A 9,087-nucleotide genomic window follows, 5' to 3' on the forward strand; every position below is an offset into this window, starting at 1 on the left:
CTGCTCTGATTGTGTTTAAAACACAAGCAGCAAGCCCCTGCTAGGGGGGGTGATCGCCCCGATCGCCCGCCCCCCCCCCCCCCCCTGGATCCGCCACTGGGGGAGAGTGTTATACAGCAGGGAAGTGCAGCAATCGTTTGTGACTTATTTCAGTATGTTGCTGTAGATCCGTCTTCCTGTGATTTATTCCACATCCTCTTCTGACTCCGCCCACCCACAAAGTGCCACTTTATTGGAGGAATTCTCTGCACAACCCGCCCACAAAAAAAACCAAAAAACTGAATGCACCAATCACAAAATGGTAAGAGAACCCCCCCCCCCCCCCAAAAAAAAAAAACAACAATTATGCAGCCTGAGGACTTGGAGAACGTGTCCAAGCCCAAAAACAAGCTACCCGCGACAGTGAAAGAAAACCCGCAACTTCACAAAAAAAGAAGCCCAATTCCGCTTGTTATAAGCGAAAAGAAGCCCAATTCCGCTTGTTATAAGCGGAATTGATAACTATGGTCCCCAGTAGTGGGATGGAGGGAATGTGGCCACGTAATTATGGGGGGTGGTCACTCCACCAGCCATCTGCCTACTGCTACAAATTTGGGACAGTTGGGAGCTATGCGTCCTCTGGTGTGTACTGGGAGACAATATTCATTTGTAGGGGTTGCAATAAAAGTTAATTTTCTTAAACATGTAAAATACAAAGAAGTTATTTGCAGATATCACATTCGCGTACCTCTCACCTCTGTTGTAACATATTCAGGGGTAGGCTGGCTCAGCAGCCTGTTGGGAACATTTTAAAGGAAAACAAGGCAGGCAGCCCGAGGACCCGGCCCAAAGGCAGCCCACTTTGGGACCGGTCAGGGGAGGGGGATTTATAGATACCCCCTACCTAGCCAGTACCTGAACATATTACTTGCTGTCACCTCACCTCCGTCACCTCTTTACTAACATATCCCTCCTGCAGCAACACACTTCTACCCTCCCTCGTAAGACGTTCCCCCATCACCTCTGTAGTACTCTCCCTCCCCCCATAGTAATACATTCCTATGCATATATTTTTTTTAACCTTACCCGAGTTCATGAATCCTGATTCATTGCAAAACTGACCTCACTGACAAAATGTAAGAACTCACTGCAGCTGTGGTTGGTGGGGGTGAAGATTGGGCACGTCCCCATGCCACCAGCAAGACACAGGATAATGCGGAACAGATACTGGGGGACATGGGACACCAAGATAGACCATACCTCTCAACTGTCCCGATTTAGGCAGGCGAGTCGCTATATGTGGCCCCAGGCCATGATGTATTTAACATGTACACTTAAAAGATCACAGGAGACCAAATTCGGCTACATTTTTTATTCCATGCTTTTTACCTGCATCTAGCGTAACCTACTTTTGCTCTTTACGGTTATGTGAGGGGACACTGGCAGCTGGAGCAGGTCACATTCGTCATCATGTCTTTCATTTCTAGAACTCCAGACGTTTGCATCTGTAAGCTTTAGTAGTGATCACGTGCTTCCTCTGCTTTCTGTCTCCTTTCAGGATGTCACTGCTCGGTTTTTGGCCATGTGGCTCCTCTTATGTTTTGTTTGCGATAGGCCATGGCAATAGCCAGTCTCCACTTTGGCCCCATGTGGCTGACCTATCCCATTGTTCGGTGCTTATGCAAGCACCTGATTAGTGATGTTGGCAGATGACAGCACAGGAAGTCAACTGCCGGTCTTATTTTAGGCTAAGTTTGGGGCCCCAAAAGAAGGAAATTGCCAATATTGCTGTATCTCTGGTCATCTTAGATTTTACCAAACTCCAACATTTTCTGTATACATAGGGAATGAGACTGGATCACTTTAGCTCCCAGTGTCAAATTTGTTGCTTGCACAATATAGCCTATCTAGTATATCTTGTGGGAGAGAAGAAGGTGGAAGCAGGAGACGGGCAACCAAGAGTTGTATATTGCAATGCCCAATGCCTTAGTCCTTTACTCCAGCATGGATATACACTATATGGACAAAAGTATTCGGATTTTTGACCATTACACCAACAGTGACTGTAAATACATTGTATTCCAATACATATACTTTAATATAGAGTTGGTCCCCTTTTGCAGTGATAACAACTTCCACTCTTCTTGGGAGACTTTCCACAAGATGTTGGGAGTGTTTCTGTGGGCATTTGTACCCATTCATTCTGTAGAGCAGGGGTCAGGGAACCTTTTTACCTTTTACCCCAAACTATATTTAGATACGCCGACGTTACCCCCCTTGATTTGAAAGGAAGGAAATCATATATTATTAATTATTGGAATTCTAAATTTTTTTTGAATCTATTCAAAATTTCTTTGAAAGCCTCAACTTCAAAACTTCAGGTTTTGGAGAAATGATGTTTCTTCATTTTTGATACAAGAGCATCAATATTGGGGCATTTTGATGTCAGAGCAATTTGGATACAGTCTTCAGCGTACAATTGATTTCTCTGCTTTGTTTTTATGTTCGTTAGAGTGGAAAATCCTTGTTCGCAAAGGTAGGTTGTTGCAGAAGGAAGCAACTTTTTGACTGCCTCCTCATGTGTAATTTTGAATGCCTTTGCAGCTGTTGACATCCAAAAATATGACAGATCTGCTTTGTTTTCAAATGCAATACGTGCTTCATTATTGCATCGAAGCTCAAGAAGTGCCTCTGCCAACCCTTGAGGCTCTTCTGGTACAACAGCAATTTCATATTTAAAGAGGTCTACAATCCAACTGACAGCATGTGAATCAACAGCATTACCCCCAGGAATTTCATTTTTACCCCATTTGGGGTAATTTACCCCTGTTCACTGACCACTGCTGTAGAGCATTTATGGGGTCAGGCACTGATGTTGGACAAGAAGGCATGGCACACAATCTCCGTTCCAGTTCATTCCAAAGGTGTGGGGTTGAGGTCAGGGCTCTCTGCGGACCAGTCAAGATTTCCAAACCAAAAACATCAAACCATGTCTTTCTAGTCCTTGATTTGTGCACTGGGGCAGTCATGTTGGAATAGAAAAGGGCTCTCCCCAAACTGTTGCCACAAAGTTGGACGCATAGCATTGTCGAAAATGACTTGGTATGCTGATGCATTAAGATTGCCCTTCACTGGAGATAAGGGGCCTAGCCCAAACCCTGAAAAACAGCCCCATACCATTATCCCTTTCCACCAAACTTCACTGTAGGCATAATGCAGTCAGGCAGGTAACATTCTCCCGACATCCGGCAAACCCAGACTCGCCCATCTGACTGCCAGAGAAGTGTGATTTGTCACTCCACAGAACACGTTTCCACTGCTCCACAGTCCAGTGCCAGTGTGCTCTACACCACTCCATCCGACGCTTGGCATTGGTCATGGTGATGTGAGGCTTGCATGCAGCTGCTCGGTCATGGAAACCCATTCCATTCGCACAGTTTTTGTACTTACAATAATGCCAGTGGAAGTTCAGAACTCTTCAGCTATGGAATCAGCAGAGCATTGGTGACTTTTACACACCGTGCACCTTAACAGTCGTTGACCCCGCTCTGTGATTTTACGTGATCTCCCACTTCCTGGCTGAGTTGTTGCTGTTCCTAAATGCTTCTACTTTATAATAATATCACTTACAATTGACCATGGGATATCCAGCCAGGATGAAATTTCATGTCCAATCCTTTTGCAAAGGTGGCATCCTATCACAGTACCACTCTTGAAGTCACTGATCTCTTCAGAATAACCCATTTTGTATCACAAATGTATACAAATGGAGACTGCATGTTAAGTGCTTGATGTTATACACCTCTGGCAACGGGTCTGATTGAAACACCTCAATTCAATAATTAACAGGTGTGACTAAATACTTTTGTCCATATAGTGTATTATGGAAGAGGATTATGCCTCCTCTTCTTGCTCTACTTCTACCCTCAGTCACTGAGGAATAAATATCTGTTTAACTCACTAGTGGCTGCTTGGCATCATACCTTCAAAGCCTTCCCTGTATCCAGTTTTGACAACTGCAAACCCGGGTCAGTTATGAAGTTAGTCACCAAGAACTTTAAAAGTAAAGAAAGACCACTTGTATCTGCCCCCTAAATGGATCATATGTATACCTGCTTTTAATTTAATTTATACTAAGTTGTATGCCGGAAGGAGTTGCTGTATTTGATATAGCTGTGGCTACAAGCACGTAGTACACAGGCTCAGGCTTCATCAGGGAAGAAATAAGAAAGAGGGACAAGAGATATGAAAGGATATAAGAGAGATAACAGGACACAGGTAGACCTTAGGGATAGTTGGAGGAAAATGCGAAAAGGTCAAAAGGAAAGGAGATAGCAGGTGGACACAGAGGGGATGACCTTGCATTATTTAATATGACTTGTTACAGTGCTGTATACACTTTTTAAGGCACTGTGTGTCTGTGCAGTTAAGCAGGATACAGGAAGAGAAAATATTTGTACAGTCTGAAGCAGCCGACAGTATAATTCAGTCTTGGATTTCAAATTTCTCAGCGTTCCCGTTACTCAGCGGAGAGTCTTCCTCCTACTACCATGTCTCCCCAGTTTGTTTTATGTGGGTTTGCCAGATTATCCATTTAAAACCAGACATATAAAATACACATGTCGCACTGCTCCATTGCAATTAGTTAATAGGCACAGTATGTGCATTTTATGAGTCTGATTTTAGATGACTGACCAGGCAACCTTAGTTTTATGGAGCCTGTGGTTTGCCTTGATTCTGTAACAAATATTTGGGGACACATTTTGGCAAGATTGATTGAACCTATTTTTTCGTAGTTATTCAATTTTCTTTCCATTCAACCTCTCTATATGCATGCTCTTCTCTATGCATTTGAGCTATTGGTGTAAATATATTAAGTATATACTACAACTAGATGAACCATTTGATATTTCAATGTACATTTAATAAACTAATAACTAAAGATGTAACAATGTAAGTTTGAGATCAAGAATAAAATAGATACGAGTTTCCATTGCGGCATTCCACCCCCTCACACTGCATTAGGTGGTAGTACTGCCCTGCACAAGTATCGTTCCCTTTCTGTATCTCCTCTACTGGGAAGAATGGGCAGAGGGATAGCATCATCATCATCAGCTATTTATATAGCACCACTAATTCCGCAGCGCTGTACAGAGAACTCACTCACATCAGGGCCCTGCACCCCATTGGAGTTTAGAGTCTAAATTCACATACATACATACATACATACATACATACATACATACATACATACATACACAGACTGAGCGACACTAATGTCAATTTAATAGCAACCAATTAACTTCCCAGTGTATTTGGAGTGTGGGAGGAAACTGAATCATCTGGAAGAAACCCACACAAATACGGGGAGAACATACAAACTTAATGGTAACAAGTGCTAACCACTAAGCCACCGTGCCACCCATATCAACAGATTGGCAGCCTTAGCATAGTGCCACCTGAAATTATATTCTCTCCTTTTTCAGTACGGTCTACTATATATAATGAACATGAAAGCTCCTGGTCATGTGAGGAGTGTAGAAATGGTATAAGCCAAATTTTATTATCCATTTATCAGACTGCCAATGTGGAACATCCCCTAAAGCAAGTTATGTGACAGTGAATGGGAAGAAATGAAGAGATCATTCAAGACTACAGTCATGGCCAAAAGTTTTGAGAATTACACAAATATTATTTTTCACAAAGTCTGCTGCCTCAGTTTTTATGATTGCAATTTGCACACTCCAGAATGTCATGAAAAGTGATCAGATGAATTGCAATTATTTTCAAAGTCCCTCTTTGTCATGACAATGAGCTTTATCCCCAAAACAACATTTCCACTGCATTTCAGCCCTGCCATAAAAAGTACCAGCTGACATTAGGTCAGTGACTCTCTCGTTAACAGATGTGAGTGTTGAAGAGGTCAAGGCTGGAGATCACTGTCATGCTAATTGAGTTCGAATAACACACTGGAAGCTTTAAAAAGGAGGGTGGTGCTTGAAATAATTGTTCTTTCTCAGTTATCCATGGTTACCTGCAAGGAAACATGTGCAATCATCATTGCTTTGCACAAAAGGGCTTCACAGGCAAGGATATTGCTGCTAGTAAGATTGCACCTAAATCAACCATTTATAGGACCATCAAGGACTTCAAGGAGAGAGGATCAATAGTTGTGAAGAAGGCTTCAGGGCAAAAAAGAACGTCCAGCGAGCGCCAGGACCGTCTCCTAAAGTTGATTCAGCTGCGGGATCGGGGCACCACCAGTGCAGAGCTTACTCAGGAACGGCAGCAGGCAGGTGTGAGTGCATCCACACACACAGTGAGGTAAAGACTTTTGGAGGATGGCCTGGTGGCAAGAAGGCCAATAAAGAAACCACTTCTCTCCAGGACAAACATCCGGGACAGACTGATATTCTGCCAAAAGGTACAGGGATTGGACTGCTGAGGACTGGGGTAAGGTCATTTTCTCTGATGAATCCCCTTTCAGATTGTTTAGGGCATCTGAAAAACCGCTTGTCCGGAGAAGGAAAGGCGGCGCTACCATCAGTCCTGTGTTATGTCAACAGTAAAGCATCCTGAGACCATTCATGTGTGGGGTTGCTTCTCAGCCAAGTTAGTGGGCTCACTCACAATTTTGACTAAACACAGCCATGAATAAAGAATGGTACCAAAACATCCTCCAAGAGCAACTTCTCTCAAACATCCAAGAACACCAACCCACTGTGGTATACCCGATCACCGGATAGGCAAATATGCCCCTATAATGCACATTTTAGGCATAGAGATCCAATTTTCAAAAAAAAATAAAAATCCCTCACCTAGAAAATCCTGGATCTTTTCAACTTATTATAGGGTCGGTAACACACAAGTGAAGGGAGCATGCACCATTAAGAACAAGGGGCCTGATTCATTAAGGATCTTAACTTGAGAAACTTCTTATTTCAGTCTCCTGAACAAAACCATGTTACAATGCAAGGGGTGCAAATTAACATTCTGTTTTGCACAAAAGTTAAATACTGACTGTTCTTTCATGTAGCACACGAATATCAACTTTAAATGTCAGTGTACAAATAAGCTATCAAGTATTTCACATATGTTTTCACATATGCTTCCTGCTTCCATGCTGCACGGACGTGCCGTGTGGGCTCTCCACTGGGGCTTAACCTAGGCTCCTGATTCTAGTGGTTTAGCCCCGGCACTGCTCCATTTCCCTGCCTCCACTTACTAGCCTCTGCTCACCGCTGCCTCCAGTAGCCTCGCATCCAGCTGAGCTCCCTCCGGCGATCTCTCCGGTAATTATCTTCTACTCGAGCCCCCCGGCTCCGGCCTAACTGTCCTTCATCCGCTCCTCGGTCTCCAGCATCTCTTGGCCTGGCTCTAACCACTCCCGGAGGGCTCCTTCTGCCTGACATTTCCTCACGACCTCATCTCCTCGGGACGTCTCCCGCCTGCCATCTCCTCGGGACGCCCGCTGCCTGTCTCCCGCCTGCCATCTCCTCGGGACAGTCTCCTGGTGTCCCCTGCTGCCTGTCTCCCACCTGCCTTCTCCTCGGGACATCTGCTGCCTGGTCTCCAGCCGCCTGATCTCCTGCAGCCCGGACTCCCGCAGCCTGGTCTGCTTCCCTGGACAACTGCTGCCGACTCCCACCTGGACCCTGGGCATCCCCTGCCCTGCGACCCTCAGGAACTCCTGCCTCACTTGTTCCTGATCTGAACCTGTTCCTGGGACTGTCTCCGTGACCCACCGTAACTCCGCACCTGTTCCTGAACTCTGGTCCCTCCAGTCTGCTCCCGCGACTACCTGTGGACTACCCTGATCTCTGGACTCCCTGGACTCTCCTGTTCCTCCTGGTATAGGCTCTCTGCAGCCATCCATTACATTTACTACCATGTGTTTTTCATTTTAAAATTTACCTTAGTTCTTTTAACTTATTTTACTTCAATTTAATTTTATCTTATTGTAGTGTATTTTACCTTAATTGTATTTGCACTAATTAATTTATCTCCATTTTATTTTATTTTTACGGCATTTTAAATTGTGTTTGCCACTGCCTTTTGTTCCTGCTCCACTTCATTGTTCTCTGCAGTCCTTCCTTTGTTCTTGTCTTACTCTGCTTTGTCAGCCCATATCTAACTCGACCACTCTGGCCCACGCTGCTGCCTTCACCTCTGCGCTAATTGCCCTTACCCTCTTCTTGCCCCTTCTCTCATTCCCAGTCCCCCGTCTCTCACCATGCCGCCCCGCTCCTTTCCTATACCCATCCTCTCCCCTAGCCCCTTTCTCTCGCCCCAACTCTTACTGCCCCACCCCTTACCCTCCCCCTCACTCCATCTACCCTAATAATCTAATCCGCATCTCCCCTCTTCCCTCCCTACCTTTCTCTTGTGCCCTCTGGAACTCCAGGTCCATCTGCAACAAACTTTCCTCCATCCATGACCTCTTCATCTCCAACTCTCTTAATCTTCTGGCCATCACTGAAACCTGGCTTACTTCTTCTGATACCGTTTCACCCGCCGCTCTCTCCTACGGGGGCCTCTCCTTCACCCACTCCACCAGACCAGACGAGCGTCCAGGAGGTGGAGTGGGCCTCCTATCCCCTAACTGCACTTTTCGTGTCATTCCCACTTTACCTTCCCTCTCCTTCTCCTCCTTTGAAGTACACTCCATCCGTCTCTTCTCCCCATCCACCTCCATGTCTCTGTCATGTATCGTCCCCGAGGCCCCTCCTCCCTTTTGCTTGACAACTTCGCTGCCTGGCTTCCCCACTACCTTTCCTCTGACCTTCCCTCCATCATACTTAGGCGACTTTAATATCCCTATTGACAACTGTTCTGACCCCGCCACCATTAAACTTCTCGCCATTTCCTCCTCCCTAGGCCTTACTCAGTGGACCTCTTCCCCCACCCACTGTCTTGGTCACTCCCTTGACCTTGTCTTCTCTCATCTCTGTGATCTCTCTGACTTCTCCAACTCTCCCTTCCCACTATCTGACCACCACCTCCTCTCCTTCACTCTGTCCTCCTCCCTTGCTCCTGCCTCGCCCAAAGCCACCCTCACTAGACGTAACCTGGATGCTATTGACCCCACCTCCTTCTCCCCCTCTCGAA

The sequence above is a fragment of the Mixophyes fleayi genome, chromosome 2 (assembly GCF_038048845.1).
Source record: "Mixophyes fleayi isolate aMixFle1 chromosome 2, aMixFle1.hap1, whole genome shotgun sequence".
NCBI classification, from domain to species: Eukaryota; Metazoa; Chordata; class Amphibia; order Anura; family Limnodynastidae; genus Mixophyes; species Mixophyes fleayi.